The sequence below is a fragment of the Carassius carassius genome, chromosome 40 (assembly GCF_963082965.1).
Source record: "Carassius carassius chromosome 40, fCarCar2.1, whole genome shotgun sequence".
Taxonomy (NCBI): domain Eukaryota; kingdom Metazoa; phylum Chordata; class Actinopteri; order Cypriniformes; family Cyprinidae; genus Carassius; species Carassius carassius.
In genome coordinates this window covers 11,665,690-11,689,076 of record NC_081794.1, presented here as the reverse complement: position 1 = coordinate 11,689,076, position 23,387 = coordinate 11,665,690, and positions in this window count along the sequence as shown.

Sequence of the window (23,387 nt, the reverse complement as noted above, 5' to 3'; positions counted from 1 at the left end):
CCCAGCTGAATCTTTTCAAAACTGCTTGCTTTTTTAGCCATTTGTTGCCCCCGTGCCAACTTTTTTGAGACCTGTAGCAGGCATTAAATTTTAAATTAGCTAATTAAGTCACCTTTATTTATTTGTCAATGTCACCTTTATTTATATAGCGCTTTAAACAAAATACATTGCGTCAAAGCAACTGAACAACATTCATTAGGAAAACAGTGTCAATAATGCAAAAATGATAGTTAAAGGCAGTTCATCATTGGATTCAGTTATGTCATCTCTGTTCAGTTAAATAGTGTCTGTGCATTTATTTGCAATCAAGTCAACGATATCGCTGTAGATGAAGTGTCCCCAACTAAGCAAGCCAGAGGCGACAGCGGCAAGGAACCGAAACTCCATCGGTGACAGAATGGAGAAAAAAACCTTGGGAGAAACCAGGCTCAGTTGGGGGGCCAGTTCTCCTCTGACCAGACGAAACCAGTAGTTCAATTCCAGGCTGCAGCAAAGTCAGATTGTGCAGAAGAATCATCTGTTTCCTGTGGTCTTGTCCTGGTGCTCCTCTGAGACAAGGTCTTTACAGGGGATCTGTATCTGGGGCTCTAGTTGTCCTGGTCTCCGCTGTCTTTCAGGGATGTAGAGGTCCTTTCTAGGTGCTGATCCACCATCTGGTCTGGATACGTACTGGATCCGGGTGACTGCAGTGACCCTCTGATCTGGACACAGACTGGATCTGGTGGCCACGGTGACCTCGGAACAAGAGAGAAACACACAAATATTAGCGTAGATGCCATTCTTCTAATGATGTAGCAAGTACATAGGTTGTTATGGGAAGTGTTTCCAGTTCCGGTTTACCTAATTAATGCAGCCTAAAAATCCTTTAACGGATTTGGATAATAAAAGCATATTAGTATGTTATGTGTATGCCAGGTTAAAGAGGTGGGTCTTTAATCTAGATTTAAACTGCAAGAGTGTGTCTGCCTCCCGAACAATGTTAGGTAGGTTATTCCAGAGTTTGGGCGCCAAATAGGAAAAGGATCTGCCGCCCGCAGTTGATTTTGATATTCTAGGTATTATCAAATTGCCTGAGTTTTGAGAAAGTAGCGGAACGTAGAGGATTATAATGTAAAAGGAGCTCATTCAAATACTGAGGTGCTAAACCATTCAGGGCTTTATAAGTAATAAGCAATATTTTAAAATCTATGCGATGCTTGATAGGGAGCCAGTGCAGTGTTGACAGGACCGGGCTAATATGGTCATACTTCCTGGTTCTAGTAAGAACTCTTGCTGCTGCATTTTGGACTAGTTGTAGTTTGTTTACTAAGCGTGCAGAACAACCACCCAATAAAGCATTACAATAATCTAACCTTGAGGTCATAAATGCATGGATTAACATTTCTGCATTTGACATTGAGAGCATAGGCCGTAATTTAGATATATTTTTGAGATGGAAAAATGCAGTTTTACAAATGCTAGAAATGTGGCTTTCTAAGGAAAGATTGCGATCAAGTAGCACACCTAGGTTCCTAACTGATGACGAAGAATTGACAGAGCAACCATCAAGTCTTAGACAGTGTTCTAGGTTATTACAAGCAGAGTTTTTAGGTCCTATAATTAACACCTCTGTTTTTTCAGAATTTAGCAGTAAGAAATTACTCGTCATCCAGTTTTTTATATCGACTATGCAATCCATTAGTTTTTCAAATTGGTGTGTTTCACCGGGCTGCGAAGAAATATAGAGCTTAGTATCATCAGCATAATAGTGAAAGCTAACACCATGTTTCCTGATGATAGCCTTGAGCCTTGAGGTACTCCATACTGCACTTGTGATCGATAGGATACATCTTCATTCACTGCTACGAACTGATGGCGGTCAAATAAGTACGATTTAAACCATGCTAATGCACTTCCACTGATGCCAACAAAGTGTTCAATTCTATGCAAAAGAATGTTGTGGTCAATTGTGTCAAACGCAGCACTAAGATCCAATAAAACTAATAGAGAGATACAACCATGATCAGATGATAAGAGCAGATCATTTGTAACTCTAAGCAGAGCAGTCTCGTTACTATTATACGGTCTAAATCCTGACTGGAAAACCTCACATATACCATTTTTCTCTAAGAAGGAATATAATTGTGTGGATACCACCTTTTCTAGTATCTTGGACAGAAAAGGGAGATTCGAGATTGGTCTATAATTAACTAGTTCTTTGGGGTCAAGTTGTGGTTTTTTGATGAGAGGCTTAATAACAGCCAGTTTGAAGGTTTTGGGGACATGTCCTAATGACAATGAGGAATTAATAATAGTCAGAAGAGGATCTATGACTTCTGGAAGCACCTCTTTCAGGAGCTTAGATGGTATAGGGTCTAACATACATGTTGTTGGTTTAGATGATTTAACAAGTTTATACAATTCTTCCTTTCCTATAGTAGAGAATGAGTGGAACTGTTCCTCAGGGGGTCTATAGTGCACTGTCTGATGTGATACTGTAGCTGACGGCTGAATGGTTGCAATTTTAACTCTAATAGTATCGATTTTAGAAGTAAAGTAGTTCATAAAGTCATTACTGCTGTGGTGTTGGGAAATGTCAACACTTGTTGAGGCTTTATTTTTCGTTAATTTAGCCACTGTATTGAATAAATACCTGGGGTTATGTTTGTTTTCTTCTAAAAGAGAAGAAAAGTAATCGGATCTAGCAGTTTTTAATGCTTTTCTGTAGGATATGTTACTTTCCCGCCAAGCAATACGAAATACCTCTAGTTTTGTTTTCCTCCAGCTGCGCTCCATTTTTCGGGCTGCTCTCTTTAGGGTGCGAGTATGCTCATTATACCATGGTGTCAAACTGTTTTCCTTAACCTTCCTTAAGCGTAAAGGAGCAACTTTATTTAAAGTGCTAGAAAAGAGAGAGTCCATAGTTTATGTTACATCATCAAGTTGTTCTGAGGTTTTGGATATGCTAAGGAATTTGGTTACATCAGGAAGATAACTTAAAAAGCAGTCTTTTGTGTTAGAAATGATGGTTCTTCCATACTTGTAACAAGAAGTAGAATTTACAATTTTGGCTATATGAATTTTGCAAAGAACTAAATAATGATCTGAGATATCATCACTTGGCTGAATAATTTCAACACCATCAACATCAATTCCATGTGACAGTATTAAATCTAGAGTATGATTTCGACAATGAGTAGGTCCTGAAACGTGTTGTCTAACACCAATAGAGTTCAGAATGTCTATAAATGCTGATCCCAATGCATCGTTTTCATTATCAACATGGATATTAAAATCACCAACTATTAAAACTTTATCTGCAGCCAGAACTAACTCGGATGTAAAATCACCAAACTCTTTAATAAAGTCTGTATGGTGCCCTGGTGGCCTGTATACAGTAGCCAGTACAAGCATAACAGGGGATTTATCATTAACATTTGTTTCTTTGGATAATGTTATATGAAGTACCATTACTTCAAACGAGTTATACTTGAAGCCTGCCCTCTGAGAAATCCTGAAAACATTGTTATAAATTGAAGCAACACCTCCACCTTTGCCTTTTAGACGTGGCTCATGTTTATAACAGTAATCTTGGGGGGTGGACTCATTTAAAATAATGTAATCATCAGGTTTTAGCCAGGTTTCTGTCAAACAGAGTACATCTATATTATGATCAGTGATCATATTATTTACAAAAAGTGTTTTCGTAGAAAGGGATCTGATATTCAATAAGCCAAGCTTTATCATTTGTTTATCCATATTGCTTCTGTTTTTTATTTGTTGAACCTCAATTAAATTGTTAATCTTAACTTGGTTTGGACGTTTTTTGTATTTTCTAGTTCGGGGAACAGACACAGTCTCTATAGTGTGATATCTAGGTGAAAGAGTCTCTATGTGCTGAGAATTAACTGAATTTTATTTTTATCCAATTTTATCCACTTTTAAGTGGATAAAAGTGTAAAATTTCTCAGTTTAAACATTTGCTACGTTATCTATGTTCTATTGTGAATAAAATATTGGCTCATGTGATTTGAAATTCCTTTAGTTTTCATTTTATTAAAATTTAAAAAACGTCCCAACTTTTACGGAATTCGGGTTATATATCAATTTCTTTAAAAAAGTAATGTAACTGATAACATTTGATTACATGTTTTAAGATTTGTAATGTTTTCAACCGTTAATCTTTTGAAACGTGTAAACAGGACGGGGTTAACATTAGTGCTCCACAGCTAATGACCGTCTGACTTTTCAAAATCCTTCATCATTTTAATTAGGATTGTGATCATGATTTCATTTTAAAGCACAACCACCACGAAATCAGATTTGCTTGGAGATTAAATACATATTTAAAAACACAACAAGAATATTTAACAGCTATGATACTGTTTTGAAATCAGGTTTTTCCACACCTATGAAGGGAAATGCCACGGCATCTAACAAGGGGTTGGTAAAACACTACAATTTAACAAATATATATACATCAGCCAAATAGGAAATTAGCATAGGTCTTTAACTCCTGAAACATCTGACTCATATTTTAGAGTAGTTAAGGTAGTTTATGAAATATATCAATTAAATCTGTACGTGTGTGAAAAAATATTCAGCTGTAACATTTTTATAATTAACCGCAATTTAATTATTTTTTCTGTAACTGATTACATTTATTTTTGTAATCAAAGGATATAATTTAGCTATATGTAACTAGTTGATCCCCCTAACACTGATTATGCGTTCTAACAATAATAGATGGTGAAAGAGTTCATTACCCTCTTTAACTTTAAAAATGCGGCCAGTGTCGCTTAACACTAGTTTGTCAAACAAGGGTTTGCTCTTAAAACAACCCCAGACCCCGGCTTGATGTGGAACACTTATATATCATTGCTCTTTTCGTTGTTTTGATTGCTTCCACCGTCCTCATCTGTAAGTCGCTTTGGATAAAAGCGTCTGCTAAATGAATAAATGTAAATGTAAATATCTCACCACTCTAGCAAATTTTAGGTGTACTTAGCAGGGGCTATTGGGTTTCAGGGTATATTGTATTTATTGTCATTATGAATATTTGTACGCTTATTTTCATTTTGGCATCTTAATGAACACTTACACAATTTGTCTTAGTTTGAGTAGCTAACGTTACTCGACGGTCACATTTAAGTTTTCACCGATTACACTCACCAAAAACACCCGAAAACTGTAACTCTGTCATAATTAGGTTAGTTAAAAATACAAAAACGTAATGCCTGACACCTTTGTAACTGACTAAAAACTGATGTTTAAGCTAAACAAACGACAGAGGCACTGTGCCTAAAACTGCGAACACAAACATCACTAACTTAAATGAACAAAGGACAATAACCACCAATATGTGTTCACACAGTTAACTTTATTTAGATGATTCAGCATTAACTTAAATGAACAGATGATAATAACCACCGATATGTGTTCACACAATAAATTTATTTAGATGATTCACGGAAATAAAATGACTCTTGAGTTGTTAGAAGAGAAAAAATGTGTACTGACATAACTGCGAAAATGACTTAAGGGCCCTATGAATCGGTTCATTGAACCAAACTGTTCAAATGAATCATTTTTCAGAAGTGAATCGGACTTTGCATCACTAAAAAGAGGTTTGTAACATCACAACAAGGAAGGAGCGTATACTTCACAACTTTATTTAGGTTATCTGTGCATGCGTTTAATCAGATGTCCAATGATTTAGAGCGTTGCCACATACAATATGAGTACGTATCCACGACGGGCCTGTTTGAAGCCTGAGGTGTATGATGGGTATTGTAGTTCCCTGACCTGAAGATCTACATAGGTTGAATGAGGTATTAGTTAAACGTATTAAATTTAATCCCCTTTGTAAAACAAAAACATATAATACATATAACAACAATAAAATAACTGTTAACACATATTTAGACTAAACGACTATATTCAAGAATAATACGATATACTGTACATGTGCTAAAACAGGCTAAAATAGGGTTGGCTATGTTGTAATGGAGCAACCGTTATTATGTTATCTTGTGAACCATTGGGGCGTTAGGATTCGTGTGTCCTGAAACCAAATAATTGTCTTTATCTTTAGAAAAAGACAATCGTGTCCTGCTGCTGTGGTCTGAATATCCAGTCTGTCTTCATCATGAAATGATGAACCCCCCCATCATCAGACCCCATTCTGGAGATTGTGTGTATGTTTGTTTATTTTTACAGACATGTTTCATCATAAAACTAGGTAAGCAGGGCTTTGTAATAATATGGTGAACATGTCATAAGTCGGTCAATCGTGCATCCAGAGTTTATCTGACTACATCTCTATAATAAATTTCTGCAATGGCTATACTTGTTACGGTGCTTTCAAGTCTGGGTCTGGGGTTGTTTTAAGAGCAAACCCTTGTTTGACAAACTAGTGTTAAGCGACACTGTGGGCATTTTTAAAGTTAAAGAGGGTAATGAACTCTTTCACCATCTATTATTGTTAGAACGCATAATCAGTGTTAGGGGGATCAACTAGTTACATATAGCTAAATTATATCCTTTGATTACAAAAATAAATGTAATCAGTTACAGTCAGTGAGAAAAAATAATTAAATTGCGGTTAATTATAAAAATGTTACAGCTGAATATTTTTTCACACACGTACAGATTTAATTGATATATTTCATAAACTACCTTAACTACTCTAAAATATGAGTCAGATGTTTCAGGAGTTAAAGGACCTATGCTAATTTCCTATTTGGCTGATGTATATATATTTGTTAAATTGTAGTGTTTTACCAACCCTTTGTTAGATGCCGTGGCATTTCCCTTCATAGGTGTGGAAAAACCTGATTTCAAAACAGTATCATAGCTGTTAAATATTCTTGTTGTGTTTTTAAATATGTATTTAATCTCCAAGCAAATCTGATTTCGTGGTGGTTGTGCTTTAAAATGAAATCACGATCACAATCCTAATTAAAATGATGAAGGATTTTGAAAAGTCAGAGTCAGGTCATTAGCTGTGGAGCACTAATGTTAACCCCGTCCTGTTTACACGTTTCAAAAGATTAACGGTTGAAAACATTACAAGTCTTAAAACATGTAATCAAATGTTATCAGTTACATTACTTTTTTAAAGAAATTGATATAGTTGCACAACCTTTTAGATTTTAAATAGGGTAATTTGTGATCTATAACCTATTACATAGTTCATAGTAACCTCCCCAAAACTGTGCGTAAAATAATTCCACCAAGGTCTCAGCTACAGCTAAACGTTAAAACAAAAACTAAAAAGGTCCTTGTTGGCAGTTTTGTGAGGTGTGTGTGTGTGTGTGTGTTTGTGTGTGTGTGTGAAAACCGTGTGGTTTGAAAGAAAAATGTTTTAGCTTATATATGTGATTTTACTACAAACTATAAGCATTCTAACTAAGAAACATAATATGTTTTTATTTATTTTTTATTTTCCAACCAAACCGGTTGTTCGCAGTTAAAAAAGTCATAAGAATGTTTATTGTGTTTTGAAAAGAAAGTAAGTTATGGTATATAAATAATATTTTTTATTGTTTAACATCAACCACAATGCGTTTATATATTTCTTCTGCTTCATGTATGCAACGGTTACCGTACACACATTCAAGATAAATGCATAAACTCACTTGTTTTAAACAACCTAAAGCATTTAGTCTGTCATTAAAAACTCTTACATTTTTTTCTTCACGCATCTATTTTCATCTGTCTCTGGACTCTTGCTAAAAACATTTGAGTACTGACATGAATCCTACATGAAAGCTAAAAAATAATACTTTTTTAAACTATTTTAAACATCAAAAAGTACATCTAATCTATTGTATAAAGTTCTGTGAGACATTTGTAGCAACAAACACTTTTGGTTTCAAAGAAAACTTATGACAACTCATTTTCAATCTAATATAGGCATTTTCGTGTTTGTGACCTATTTTGTTTGTTTGTGTATTTATGTACTTGTTTGGTTACATGTTCATGTTTTCTGTATGTTTACATTCGTGTGTGTGTGTGTGTGTGTGTGTGTGTGTGTTTACGTTTGTTTGTGATTATGCTTGTGTTTGTGTACTTGTTTGCATTCTCAGTACGTCTATGTTGAGGTTGAAAGATCTAGTGGTTAATAAAAATTATAAATGTAACTAAAATAAACTAAATTAATTCGAATTAAAATACATTTTTCTATGGTCGTAACAATAAACACAAAGACATCAGATGCCAGATGCCAGACACCAGACGCGTTTCTACGCACTACTAGAGATGAAATATTTAGCCTTTCCTGTAATGTTGTAAAAGTTTCTTTGGCAAGAAAAGCCCATCTTGACATATCACATTCATTCCTGTTTAATATTTGTGTTTGCCAAAACGCATTTTTAATTGATATAGCAACGATATAGCAATGATAGAAGTTAATATTGACAACATAAAAGATGTATTCAAGGATTTAGACTGCTAAAGTACGTGTGAGTGACTTATTAAAATTAAATAAAACAACACTTTTTTCCAACAAGGAATTTTGTTGAGATGAAAAATTAATTCGTATAGGTTAACCTAATTTTAAAGTAAAAACATCGGTCTAATATTAAAACCAGGTAGAATGTTTTCATCAAATGAGAACTGATGTGTTGTTATTAAAAACATTACTTTGTTTAATTCTTTTAACATACATTTAAACCTTTGCGATCAACGTTATTAGGGTGGTTGGGGAAGTGTTAGTGTGTGTTTTTAATTTTTTATTCGATGCTTTAAACATTAAAAACATAAAGACGTACATTACTGGTAGATTTACAAATACGGTCTGAGATTACACTCAATTTTTGTTCACACTCTGTACATCATAAAACAAAATAAATGTAAAATAAATAAAACAACACTTAAGAAAAAATAAAAATATAATGATGTAAAAATGTAGGGGGGAGTAACAGATTTTCACATTAAGAAACCAAAGTCCTCTAATGAAGAATACAAAAATCTTGCTTTGGGCCTTTTCATTCCTTTTAACGTCTCCAAATACATCACAAATTCCTCTTTAAACGCCACTAAACGTGGTGGAATTTTAAAAAACATACATTTATGAATGTAGAATTTCGTGCCAGAAGTTAATATTAACAAAATAAAAGACATATTCAATGATTAAGGCTACTAAAGTAAGTATGAGTGGCTTATTAAAATAAAATAAAACATCAAGGACTTTTGTTTAGATTAAAAATAAAGGGTGACAATTTCAACTTTATGACATAGGACTGTGAGCGCGAGTTTGCAGAAAGTTCATTTACTGGTCAAAAGGATGTTTGATCTTTTAACAAGTCAGACCATAGGAAAATGTTGTTTAACTTGAGTTAATTTATTTTTATTTTAGTACACGGAAGTCGCCATCATGTTTCTACAGTAGCCCTAAACAGAAAAACTGCTCTACAGAGCGCATTGCATAACTTTGTTGTTATTGCGAATAAAACACAGACACAATGATGAACAAGTACATTAACAATAACATCGATTTATTGAATAAAGTAAATATAATTCCTTAATTTACCTTTGTAAAGAAATCTCATTGCTCTCTGCTGTCTTTACCAACGACATCTTTACCTGTGTCGGCCACATTTACCACTGATTTTAAGAATAAATTATGGGTATGGTTAAGTTTAGGGGTAGGGATTGGGTTAAGTTTATATTTTTGGACAATAATGTTGATCCAGGATAAACAAAAGATGTTGATCCAGGAACATGTTTTACTTGGCAAAATCATAGTGATGCCACCGTAGCTTCTCTAAAGGGAGGAGTGATCAGGGGACAGAGCTGTTGGTTGCATTTCGCAACCTCACAGCTAGAGGTCACTAAAATATACATACTGCACCTTTAATGAATGTGATTTTATCACTTTGACACTTTTTTGGATAATGCTCAACCAGGGTCATAACTAAAATTCATGTGTTGTGGTTGTGGTCTTACCACTTTGCTCTCTGGGCAATCTCTGGTCAACAGTGCCTGATTACTCCCACTATCAGTCATCTCCAGTGTGTTAGACTTCCAGCTAGCATCAGGGTTGGCCCTAGGAATCCTGGGAAATCCAGCAGGTTTGTATTATTCCTTATTGCCATAGCTTGAGCTAAAGTCTGCCTTGGATGAGAAGTTTTCCTTTGGATTCCTACAATCACAGACAACAATTAGTGTTTTAAATTCATAGAATGCTTGTGTAAATGGCCTTAGGAAATGTGTCATGGATCTTCTTCTTCAGCTTACCACTATCAGGGCCACAATAAAGATGATCAGCAATGCACCTGACACAGTGGACACCACGACCACAACCAAAAGATATGCTGCAATGACAATTTGCATAAAACACAGGTTAATAAAAGTTTCTCAAAAGTAGCATAACAGAGAAGATAAGCTTGATTCAGATAATGGTGAAGGGCTGACTTACGATCATTGCAATTAAATCCAGCAAAGCCAAAAGGACACCTAAAATAATCAAAACATCTCTCAGTGATACCATGGAAACACAACACTCATAATAACACATGATATCAGATATATGTTTTCGTCCTGGTAAAATGTAAATACAGGGAACATCCTTAAGGTGCTATTTCTGCCTAATCTAGAAAGTGACTTTTGTTGTAACATTATGTATTCATGTTCATTAAGTCATGTTTAATAATATTGGACTTCAATAAAGCCAGTTAATATAATATAGTTACAGATCACTTAAATTCACAGGGAATGGGGAATTTTTTTTAATGGGTGGGTTTAATGAGTATATTATACTAATTGTAAAAAAAAAAAGATGAGAACACAATAGTAAATTTATGAGGAGCAGATTGAATGTTTTGAACTTGTGCATACATAACAATGAGCAAAAAAATAAAAAATCCTGTACGGAATTATTTTCTGTGGCCATGAAAATATCCTTTATAAGTGATGAAATTATGCTACATGTTCACCGGACGAACAGATTAGTTGATGGCAATTTAAATCTGCTACATAAATAATTGTAATTATTTATATACATTTCCATTTTGAGCTTAATTTACTACAATGAGTAAAAGAAAATTAAAAGCTGTCTCAAAAGCTATTACATACATGTAATGTTTAAATGAATGGTTATTATAACAAGTGGAACTCACCGTGACTCAAAACAACGGAATTAATATAGCCATTGTCACCATTACCCAGGATTCCTCGGAGCTGTATTTGGATTTAGAATATAGAAAGCAATGCGGTTTAACATCATCTGTTACTTATTTACCACAATTTATTTTTTATAACTTATTCTTTACAATAAAAAAAAGGAAATTCTTGCTAGACATGCTGCTATAGAGTGTGTTGGTTACACAAATTCTCTTACCACTTCCTCAATTGGACCTGCAGTTTCTTGAAACAACTCAGACTATCTGTCATTCATTCCTTCTTTAAAATGCCTCTTCAAAGATAAACTACCAGGGAACACCTTTGCTGCAACTGTTATATATATATATATATATATATATATATATATATATATATATATATATATATATATATATGAATGAGAGTGAGTGAGTGAGACAGTAAATGTGTTCACTGATATTCTTAAATTAGATTGACCAGATTACTTGAAAAATTAAGCTAAACTTTTATACCACAGGCAACTTTGTATCACGAGACAAATGGAAAAGCAAAGCGGTTTAATGACAAGATATAAATATGGTCAGCCAAACAGACAAAGACGCTGAACCACAGGGGGTGAGTGGTGACGATCACAAGCTCAGATGGTGTGTGACACAGGGACCTCGGTGGACAACAGTGATGATTCTCAGTGATCCAGTGCTGTATTTCCCGGTGAAGGTGCTCGTGATTCCGGTGCAGGGAACAAGGGAATAAATAAATAATAATAATAATAATAATATTAATAATAATAATAATAATAATATCTAGAGCGATGTGGGACCAGGGTCTCGAAGGGACTGACAGCGGTTGAAGTTACTCATCTGGAGGTCAATTGGAAGTTTTACCAGTGGCACAATCTGAGCAAGCCAAGACAAAACTGCTGATGTCGCAAGTCATTAATGGCCACCAGAATTGTTGCTTAACCAAAAAGGTGGTACGATTAACCCCTGGATGACATGCTATGCTGGAACAATGGCCCCACTGGATGACGTCGGACCGATACCCCTCTGGCACAAATAACCGATTCGGTGGGCAGCCGGGTGGAGGCATTACCCCTTCTAAGGCCGTCATGACCTTCGATTTGACCTCCCACCTGACAGTAGAGACAAAAAGGGTCTTGGGTAAAATACACTCGGGAGTAGACAGGCGTTCGGAAAGTTCAAACATTTTCAAAATGACCGAAAAAAAAAAAAAAAAAAAAGCCCACCGGGCCTGCCTAGAGTTGAGTCTTTTAGCGGTTCTAATATATTCTAAGTTTTTGTGATCGGTCTATACAATAAAAGGTACCCCAGAGCCTTCTAACCAATGTCGCTATTCCTCCAGCGCAACGAGAATGGAAGCTGAAGCATTTAGCCTCAGCTGTATCAGACCACCTGAACGTCATTCTGGGGGAGGTCAAGGCAGTCAGAGATGCGGCTAGTTGGTTGTAGTTGCGAATGAAACGGCGACAGAAATTTGCGACCCCCAATAAACCTTTGTAGGGCCTTGCGGGAATCTGGACTTGGCCAATTTATCACAGCCCTAATCTTGTCAGGATCCATACGCACTCCCTCAGACGAGCCGATGTACCCTAGGAAAGGAACAGACTGCATGAAAAACGCATTTCTCCACCTTGACAAAAAGCCCATTCTCTAGCAACCTCTGGAGCACTCGTCTGGCATGCTGAACATGACCCTGGAGAGAAGATAAAAAGATCAATATGTCATCCAGGTAAACATATATGAACTGTTCAACCATATCTCTCAGCAAGTCATTAACGAGTGCTTGCAAGACCACTGGGGAGTTGGACAGCCCGAAGGGCATTCAAAGTGCCCCCTAGGGGTTTTAAACGCGGTCTTCCATTCATCACCCTCCCTTATGCGGACCAAATGATAAGAATTATGTAAATCCAGTTTTGTGAAAATGGATGCTCCCTGTAACCGTTCGAAGGCTGAAGACATTAATGGCAAAGGATAAGTATTCTTTACCGTGATGTTGTTCAGCCCCCGGTAATCAATACACGGTCGCAGAGATCCATCCTTCTTCCCCACAAAAAAAGAACCCCGCCGGAGATGAGGAAGGACGAATAAACTTGGATGCTAGAGAATCAGAAATATATTTCTCCATAGCCTCCCTCTCTGGAACAGAAATTTAATAACTTGCCCTCAGGGGGAGTCTTACCTGATACTAAGTCTATGGCACAGTACGTAAGGACGATGCGGAGGTAGAGAAGTAGCCCGGGACTTACTGAACACTTCCCTCAGGTCCTGGTACTCCTCGGCATGGTAGACAAATTCACTGCCTCTTCCTGGAACGCAAACAGGCACAGACGAACAAGCAGACACAAGACAAGACTTATGACAAGGGATGCTCCAAGCAGACATGGAATTGTGAACCCAGTCGATACTGGGATTGTCCATGACTCCATGAGGAGGAATGTAATGTTCTCGGAGTGGTTGCCAGAGGTGATGAGGGTTACATGTCCGTTAATATGGGAAATGAAAGGGGAGTTGCTGTCCACTTAGCGCATTAACAGAAATCTTGTGAGTAAGGTCAGCCAGCCAGCCCATGCAGAAACCGGTCCCACTGCACTTCCTCGTTCCAATGACACTCTGCGGCCAGGGTGCGGAACTGGATGGAGTACTCCGACACAGAGCGCTCCCCCTGGTGGAGATCGGCGAGTAGTCTGACCACCTCTTTACCCACCGCCGGACCCTCCTCATCTCCTCTGAGAGTGCCTGGAACGAGATGCATCATGAATCCCGATTTCCCCACACCACCGTTCCCCACAGAGGGAACTTGCCCAACAGAAAGGTGAGGACAAACGCCACCTTGGTTTTCTCCTGACGAAACGTCTGCGGCTGCAATGAGAAATACATTGAGCAATGGGTAAGGACCCGAGTATCCCTCTGGTGTGAGTAAACGGGGCTCGTGTTGATGAGGTGGCTCTGGAGAAACTGGCAGCACTGGTGGTGGGGGTGGCGCAGCGGGGCCTCTCAGATGTTGTAGTTGTTGGGTGAGCTCAGACTCCTGCGCCACAAGAGCTTGGATCGCCTGACAATGCTCTGTTGGCAATGCTTTCCTCTTGTTGATCCATCCTAGTCATACTACGAGAGGTGAACTCGTTCCTGCCGGTAGCGCCTGCTGCATCCATGCTATGGTCAGATCGTTCTATCATGACTCAGAGACAGGATGCAAATGCAAGGCGGTTTAATGACAAGATATAAATATGGTCAGCCAAACAGACAAAGACGCTGAGCCACAGGGGGAGAGTGGCGACGATCACAAACTCGTGTGACGCAGGGACCTCGGGGGACAACAGTGATGATTCTCGGTGATCCAGTGCAGTATCTCCCGGTGAAGGTGCTCATGATTCCGGTGCAGGGAACAAGACTTGACGAAGAACAATGGGGAATCCACAATCCAAGACAGCCAGGGGAAAAGAACGGAACACAGGGAAGAACCACAATGATCTGACAACATGAGACACCAGTTACTGCACTTAAATAGACACACACAATGGGACGCAGGTGGTGCTGTTAATCAGTAGTGATCAGGGACCATGCCCACAGACACACACCTGCACACTAAACAAGCCGAGAGAGAGAGACAGCGAATTCATGAACTGTGACACTTAGTGTCTGCTTTAAGCATATTATTGTGTCACACATCTGCAATTATGTTCTGATCATTCAAATTGAGCCAGTCATATTTCGAATAAAGCCTCTCATTTTCAAGTAAACCAGCCCAGGCCGACAGATGCAAGCAAACAAGCCCCAACCCATTCTTCAAAGGGACTGTCTCCAATACAAAAGGACTTGAAGCACAGGGACCTTGAAATGAACAAACATGGTTACATTATTTATCTGTGGTAAACGGTAGAAGTTCACCAGCAGTAATTTAAAAATTTTATGTGAATTACATTATCAATATATCCTAAAATGACATGTCATGTTGACCTCACCCTCATGTCACTTTAACTTTGTAGGAACTTTTTTTGTTGTTGTTTGTTTTTAATTGCACTCATCTTTTTTACCCATGCAATTACAAAGAGTGGAGATGGACATTTCCAAGTTTCAAAAAAAAAAAAAAAAAAAACACCTCAAAGCACATGTGTCATAGCACAAAAGTCTTATGACCTAAGTTTTAAGAAGCTAAATAAAACCGATTGAAATTTAAGTCTTTATTCACTGAAAATCTTGACATTTGTCTTATAGTTTACCCTTGGCAAGTTTATGGTGTAGCAATATCTGACTGGTAAAAAAAGAAAATGGATGTCTTAAATGCATCGGTTGATCCAGTTCAAAATTTTTGTTCTGAATGATTAATTCCCAGATCAGTATGATCAAGCTCCTGGGCTTAACCTTTTGACTTAATGGTTTAATTAAATAAAGTCTTTTGGGCCATTTTATTTATTTTTTTAAGATTAAATGCTTCAGTCACCATCTACTGCAATTACCAGTACATGGTTCAAAATGTCTTTTATGTTCCACAGAAGAAGTTCATACAGGATTGGAAAGATGGCAAGTAAATGATGACTTAAATATGGATTACTTCCTCTTATGATTAAAAGTTATTATGAAGCCTTTGGGCCTGCTGGTGGGATTTAGAACAATGAACGTCTAAGGTTACGTATGTAACCCTGGTTTCTCGAAGGAACGAGACGCTGCGTCGAGGGCGTTTGGGGAACGCGTCCAGCGTGACGTCTCTGAATAATGTGTATAATCAGTCCAAAGGAAGGGCGAGACGTCATAGGCGGGTGACGTCAGAGACCAGGAAGCATAAAGCATGAGCGGCAAAGCCGGAAGTCAGCCTCAAAGGATGAAGCAAGCGCCAGCCAGAGATGCCGGAAGTGTGGCACTGCGACGCAGCGTCTCGTTCCTTCGAGGAACCAGGGTTACATTCGTAACCTTAGACGTTCCTCTTCAGGAACTCGAGCTGCGTCGAGGACGTTTGGGGAACGAGAATGCCCACGCCGCCAGACTTTCAAATCTCTGCCTAGTGTGGAAGAGCACAGCTAAAGCAAGAGAAGGAGCCTGACAGAATTCGGGGACAACCCGTCCAATGGCCAAACTTCAGAAGGAGTGAGTCTTGACCCCCAGGAGAGGGGAGATCAGAGGACTCGAGGCTTAGGATAACATCCTGATCACCGCTTAGCATAAGCTTCTACTGGCCGGAGGCCTCAGCCTCAGCGCACCATGGAGGAAACATGTAACCAGAGGGTTTCTGCCCACTGACTGGCCACCGAGAGGGGCGCGGTAGGCCACCATGGCCGCCACATGGACCTTCATGGTGCAGTGGGTCAACCCTACGGAGAGCCTGCAGGAACTCCAGCACTGTACCATACGGGCAGTTAACTGGGTCGAGCTGGCGGTCTCCACAGCAAGAAGTCGAAAGCTTCCATTTCAATGCATACAGTTTCCTCAATGAGGGAGCTCTGGATTGGAGAACGGTCTTACAACCTTGGTTGAGAGACTGGAAGCTAAGAGCTGTGCCTCCTCAGAGACAGCACCTACAGCCTCTAAGCTCCATGCGGGGGCGCACCCTCCGCCTGCGAGAGGAGATCTCTCCTGACGGGAACCTCCCATGGAGTGCCGTCAAAAAGAGAAATCAGGCCCAGGAACCAGACCCGGCTTGTCCAGAACGGGGCTACTAACAGCAGCCGGACTCCGTCCCGGCGCACTCTCTCCAGAACTCCCGAGAGCAGAGCAATCGGGGGAAAAATGTACAGATGAAGCCTCGGCCATGTCTGTACCATGGTGTCCAGCCCTAGTGGAGCTGGATGAGTCAGAGGAAGCCAGAGGGGACAGTGCGATGTGTCTCGAGTCGCAAACAGATCCACCCGAGTCTGGCCCAACTCTCCAACTCTGCTTCATCACCTTGGTGTGAAGCCGCCATTCCCCGGGCCTTGGCCCCTGCTTCAACAGGATGTCTGCTCCCATATTAAGATGCCCAGGAATGTGGACTGCTCTGAGCGAGAGGAATTCGTCCTGGGCCCACACAAGGATCTGGTACACTATTTGTATAAATGGCGTGAGTGCAGACCTCCTTAGTGGTTGATGTAAGAGACCACCGCTGTGTTGTCGGTGCGCACCAACAGATGGTGACCTCTTAGGTCTGGGAGAAAATAACGAAGTGCACAAAGCACGGCCAGCATCTCCAGGCAGTTGATGTGCCATGTCAGATGGTGACCACTCCACAGACCGCGGGCAGGGTGGCCACTCATGACCGCACCCCAGCCGGTGAGGGACGCGTCTGTCGCTAGCATCCCGAGGCGACAAGAAGCTCCCAGCACCGGGCCCTGAGACAAGAACCAAGGCTTCCTCCACATATCCAAGGCACGTAGGCAGCGCCGGGTGACCTTTAGCATGCAAAGTGGGTTTCCCTTCAGGGAGAACCCCTTGGTCTCGAGCCACCACTGTAGGGGTCTCATGTACAGCAGGCCAATAGTATTCACGTTGGATGCAGCTGCCATCAGACCCAGCAATCTCTGTGACTGCTTGACAGTGAGTGACCGGCCTTCTCTCACTCTCGCGACTGCAGTGAGGATCGACTCGATCCGAGCAGGTGACATACGTGCCTGCATCGTGGTCGAATCCCACACCATGCCCAGATAAGTGGTTCTCTGAACTGGAGAAAGCACACTTTTCTTGGCGTTAAGTCTTAACCCCAGCTCTTTCATGTGAGCGAGAACGACATCTCGGTGCAGAACCGTCATCTGCCCAGATTGAGCTGATATCAACCAATCGTCAATGTGGTTGAGTCGTGAAAGTGTGGGGTGAGAGTGCAAGGCCAGAGGAAGATCCGTATTGGTAGGCTTTTGCCCCCAAAAGCAAACCTCAGGAATTTCCGATGAAGAAGGATGGAGATAAGTGCATCTTTTGATAGATCGTGACACACCAGTCCTTGGACTTGGCCTGTGCAGGCGTGCTAAACTTCAGTCCCCTGACTGAGAGGTTCAAAAAGCACAGATCTAGAAAAGGACACAACACCTCATCCTTCCTTGGAACAGTGAAGTACCGGCTGTAGGACCGGACTCTGCAACCCAAGGAGGGACCACATCGATGGTCTCCGTCCTCAGAGAGAGTCTACTTCTGTTCCATTACCAGAGCCTGCTTGGGGCCCACCAGAACTGGATTCTGTGGCCTCTCACTACAGTGTGCAGGACCCACTGAGACAGCCAAGCTAGCTGCTCTGGAAACCTCCCAAGAGGTCACGAGCCTCTTAGCACCGCTACGTTTCCGGGCAGTAACTGAGAGAAGCGCTCGCTGGAGACCGCTGCGCCCTGGAACACCGGCAGGGTTGGCAGATCGATCTCCTGAGGGCACTGAGGAGAGACGGGCACCGTGTAATGCGGTGTATACCGCTCTTCCCCAGAGGGGCCTGCCCTCCGAGGTCCTGAGCCGCAGCCTCAGGACTCTCGTAGCTGAAGTCTCCTAAAAACGACGTGCCTCAGACCCACGTCATCTGCTAGGAAGACTAGACCAGAGCCTGCTCGGGGCAGGACCCTGTGAAGTACACTTGTTAGGGGCTCCAACACTGCCATGTGACCTCCTAAGGGAACCAGTCTCGCGAGACTGGCCTCTGGTGTGCCTAGAGTCACTAGCTCAGTGTCCTGAAGCGGCGGACCAGCAGGGGACGACCATACTAGCTGCTCTAGATACCTCCGTAGAGGTAGCGAGCCTCTCAGCACCGCTACGTTTCCGGGCGGTAACTGAGAGAAGCGCTCGCTGGAGACCGCTGCGCACTGGAACACCGGCAGGGTTGGCAGATCGATCTCCTGAGGGCACTGAGGAGAGACGGGCACCGTGTAATGCGGTGTACACCACTCTTCCCCAGAGGGAGCTGGCCCTCAAAACGTCCTAGGCCTTACGCGTCAGGACGTTATGATGAAGGCTATCCAGCGAAAACAACGGTCCGTAGAACTGCTTTCCACTAGAAGCCTTCGGCCTGGGAGCGCCACTCTGACTCTAGCGTCTGCGGAGTACAAAAGTGACACCCCCGGCACGAGGGGCTGGAACATGGTTGGGACTGCTCCGCCCAGCAGCCCCTGACCGCCTCAACCTCCTCAGAGGGAGAGCGGTACACACGTGTTCTCACATAAGAAATTACATCCCTAGAGCCCCTGCACATCTAACTTCACATAGTCAGATAAATATTAATATATAGTAGTCAACAACCAGACGAGTCAACACTGTCTGGTGTAGAAAAAAAGAAAACTCACATAAAGATGAAACAATGTAATACACGTGTTGCCTCGGCAGCGTGCATGTTTATATTTTTTATTTTATTTTTTTTAATATATATATATATTGGACGAGCCGTCTCCAACCTGTTCGCCAGATCATGTGCGATTCCCGCTATTGCGGTCGCCGCCGTGCATCAGCCCCAGCGCGACCGCAACCGCAAGATCGCATGCACGGATACACTCCTCATAGCGTGCCCGACGAGAGAGCATGGAGCAGCAGCAGCGAGCTGTCTCAGAGGGCGAAAAACCACAGCGCTGGTTTCCAAGCCTCGCTGGTTTTCCAAGCCTCAAGAACGAGCTCTAGATCTAGTAAACACGGGTGGAGATAGGACGAGCCGTCTCCAACCCGTTCACCAGATCATGTGGGTTCCAGCCATCGCGGTCGGCACCTCCTCGGAGCGTGCCCAGCGAGAGCGGAGCGCTTAACAGCGAGAAAAGCACAATCAGCCCCCCGAGAGCCGACTGCGCGAGCTCCACTCCTCATTAATGCTGCTTATTATAATATAGGCATAATATGCGTGTGTAACTGGTGCTTGTGTGACTGGTGCTTGAACAACTGGCGAGCTCATCGACGCTTTTCCATATCAATCTCCTCTGAGAAAGACAGGCAGTGCGTAGCGCCCTCTCATCGGGGAGAAAGTACCGCAAACGCGGGCTTCCGAACCCCCAAGAGCGGGCGCCGGATCTGGTGGCTAAGAAAGAAGATAGGGACTTGAAAAGACCCGTCTTACATTCCTTCCAGCAGATCCGAAAGCGAATCCCGCGAGCACAACCACCGCTCCGCTTTTTTCTCGACAAAAGCGGGGCTGGCACTGTGAGAAATGCCAGTGAAAGCTCTCTCCTCAAAGAGAGCCTTCTGAGAGTGAAGCAAAGGCTCGTATCGCAGCCGTCAACTCCCTCGAAAGCTGATACTGCGCGCTTCACTCTCAAGCAGACAACACACGAGCTGCGTGTGTCCCTATCTTTTTTTTTTTTTTTTTGGCAGGGAAAACACACAGCCTAATGCTGCCTGCTCTCGCCCAAAACTTCTCTTGATTGAAGCTTTGACAATGGAGTTTATCAGTGGACAAACGACACTAAATAAGACTCACAAACAGATAGTGACTGACACACACACACACAGAGCGCTTGCTGAAGACACAAGGCTGACTTCCGGCTTTGCCGCTCATGCTTTATGCTTCCTCGACGCAGCTCGAGTTCCTGAAGAGGAACTGGGAGTACCTTGAGTCATAGTAGTTGTAGTGGCAGCAGCTGTGCTGACTGGAGTATGGTCTATAGAATCAGTTGCTGTGTCGGTGTTAAACGTACCAGTACTCATCTCCTCAGTTCTTTTTTTTTTTTTTTTTTTTTGTAACTTATTTCAAAATGTTAAACGTTTATATATTCTAGATCCATTAGATGTAAAGTAAAACATTTCAAAAGTGTTTTTGTTTTAATTTTGATGATTAGAGCTTACAGCTCATGAAAGTCAAAAATCCAGTATCTCAAATTCTTAATATAAAAAAGTATGTTCATTTGTGTTTTCAATTCCTGGTAAGGGCTCCTTTAGCACACATTAAAGGATCAGTGAGTTGTGGCATGGAACCGATCAGCCTGTGGCACTGAGGAGGCATTTTATATAAGCTAATCATCAAAATAAAATAAAGCAATAATAAAGTTTTACTTTACATGTAATTAATCTAAAATTTATTAAAGTTTCACTTTTTGAAATTTAATTGTTTTTTTTTTACTTTCACAATATTCCATTTTTTTTAGATGCACCTGAACATGTATTTAAGAAATATTTGCTTGTCTGTATATATATAACACATATTTCTTAAATATTTACATGTCTATATGGTATTTTTATATATATACACACACACACACACACACACACACATATAGACTACAAGTCAAATGTTTTTGAACAATAAAATTCTTCTAAAGGCAACTTTTCTGCTCACAAAGACTGCATTTATTTGATTCAAAGTACAGCAAAAACTGAAGAAAAAAAATTTACTATTAAAATAATGGTTTTCTTTTTTAATATAACTTGAAATGTAACTTATTCCTGTGATTTGTTTTTAATTATTATTTTGAAACTGCGGAGTAGAATTTTTCAGCACTTATCTGAAAGAATAGCATTTATCTGAAATATAAATAACCTGGCTAAATAAATCTTGTAACATTATAAAATGTCTCTACTTTTGGTAAATTTAAAGCATCTTTGCTAAATAAAAGTATACATTTCTATATATAAAAAAATAGGCAGAAGAGGTGTAGGATTAGTTAAGTGCAACAGAACATTTTTTGTAACCTTGGCCAGATCTGTGCCTTGCCATAATTCTGTCTCTGAGCTCTTCAGGCAGTTCCTTTGACCTCATGATTCTCATTTGCTCTGACATGCACTGTGAACTGTAAGGTCTTATATAGACAGGTGTGTGGCTTTCCTAATCAAGTCCAATCAGTATAATCAAACACAGCTGGACTCAAATGAAGGTGTAGAACCATCTCAAGGATGATCAGAAGAATTGGACAGCACCTGAGTTAAATATATGAGTGTCACAGCAAAGGGTCTGAATACTTAGGACCATGTTATACTTTTTCTTTTTTAATAAATGTGCAAAAATGTCAACAATTCTGTGTTTTTCTGTCAATATGGGGTGCTGTGTGTACATTAATGTGGAAAAAAAATGAACTTTTTTAGCAAATGGCTGCAATATAACAAAGAGTGAAAAATTTAAGGAGGTCTGAATACTTTCCGTACCCACTGAATTTCATTTTTTTTAAATCCCTTTTCAAGAACTACAATAAACATTTGTGCCAAGCTGGGGAGAAAGGTATTGTAATAATGTAAATTATGTGAAAAATAATGTGTTTTTCAAACCAACAAGCATGAGAGCATGTTTTAGTACACCCACAAAACAAATTCAAGACATTGTAAAAGAGCATAATAAGACCCCTTTAACCAATCCTATTAAAACCAAGGTATTGAAGTTAGAAATTAACAGAGGTGGGACAAAGTCATTGTTATGTAAGTCACAAGTAAGTCTCAAGTCTTTGCCCTCGAGTCCCGAGTCAAGTCGAGTCAAAGATGAGGCAAGTCCCGAGTCGAGTCAAAAGTCAAAGCCAACAAGTCTCAAGTCGAGTCCAAAGTCCTACCATTTTAGTTTCGAGTCATTTCAAGTCCTCTTACCACAGAAATAAAATTTATACAAATCATGTATGTCTGTAAGATTTGTATTTATTTAAACCTCATTTATACAATGACATTAATAAAATACAGTAAAAAATTGAAAATTTAAATTTTCCAATAAAATGCTTGTATTTCAACAGCATATTGCACTAGAACAATGGCCTGTTTTTGTCTCATGTGTGTTGGAGAGACTGAGATATACATTTGTGTTTATCCGTCTAGCAGCAAGGTAGAAATGGTACTTTAAATCGGACGTTGACATGATGAGGTTTTCCATCTGAGTGTGCTACACTCATGTACCTCATAATCCGGGTTCAAAAATCCCTATTTTTGTTAGCATGAACCAGCAAGGGAGACGTGCGTTTACTGTCTCGTTGATACAGTATGGTACATCCGTTAAGGTGCTTAGCATTCATTCAAAACTTACCTTTCAACACCTGTAGGAGAAAAAAAATCTATCCGTGGCGACGGTTTTGCAATCCGTCCCCTCAGTTTATAAACCGTACTCACGAATTCATAAACTGTTCCCTCAGTTTAACAAATCATGCCCACGGATTAACAAACCGTGCCCACGAATTTCCAATCCGTGCGCTCAGTTTTTGTAAACCGTACCCTCGGTTCTTAAATCCGTACCCACAAATTCATAATCCGTGCACGCGCTTTCGCAATCCGTTCCCACGGATCTGTAAACCGTACTCACGGATTCACGCAGCAAGCTCCTACGTGTTAACATACAGTTTTATTGAATATTATTATGTGGAATAGGTTTAATAATAATAAAGGGATACTCTTATAATAGCACTTGATTAGTATTGTACAATAAACCTGGCATTGTGACTAACTCTGGAGTAATTTTTT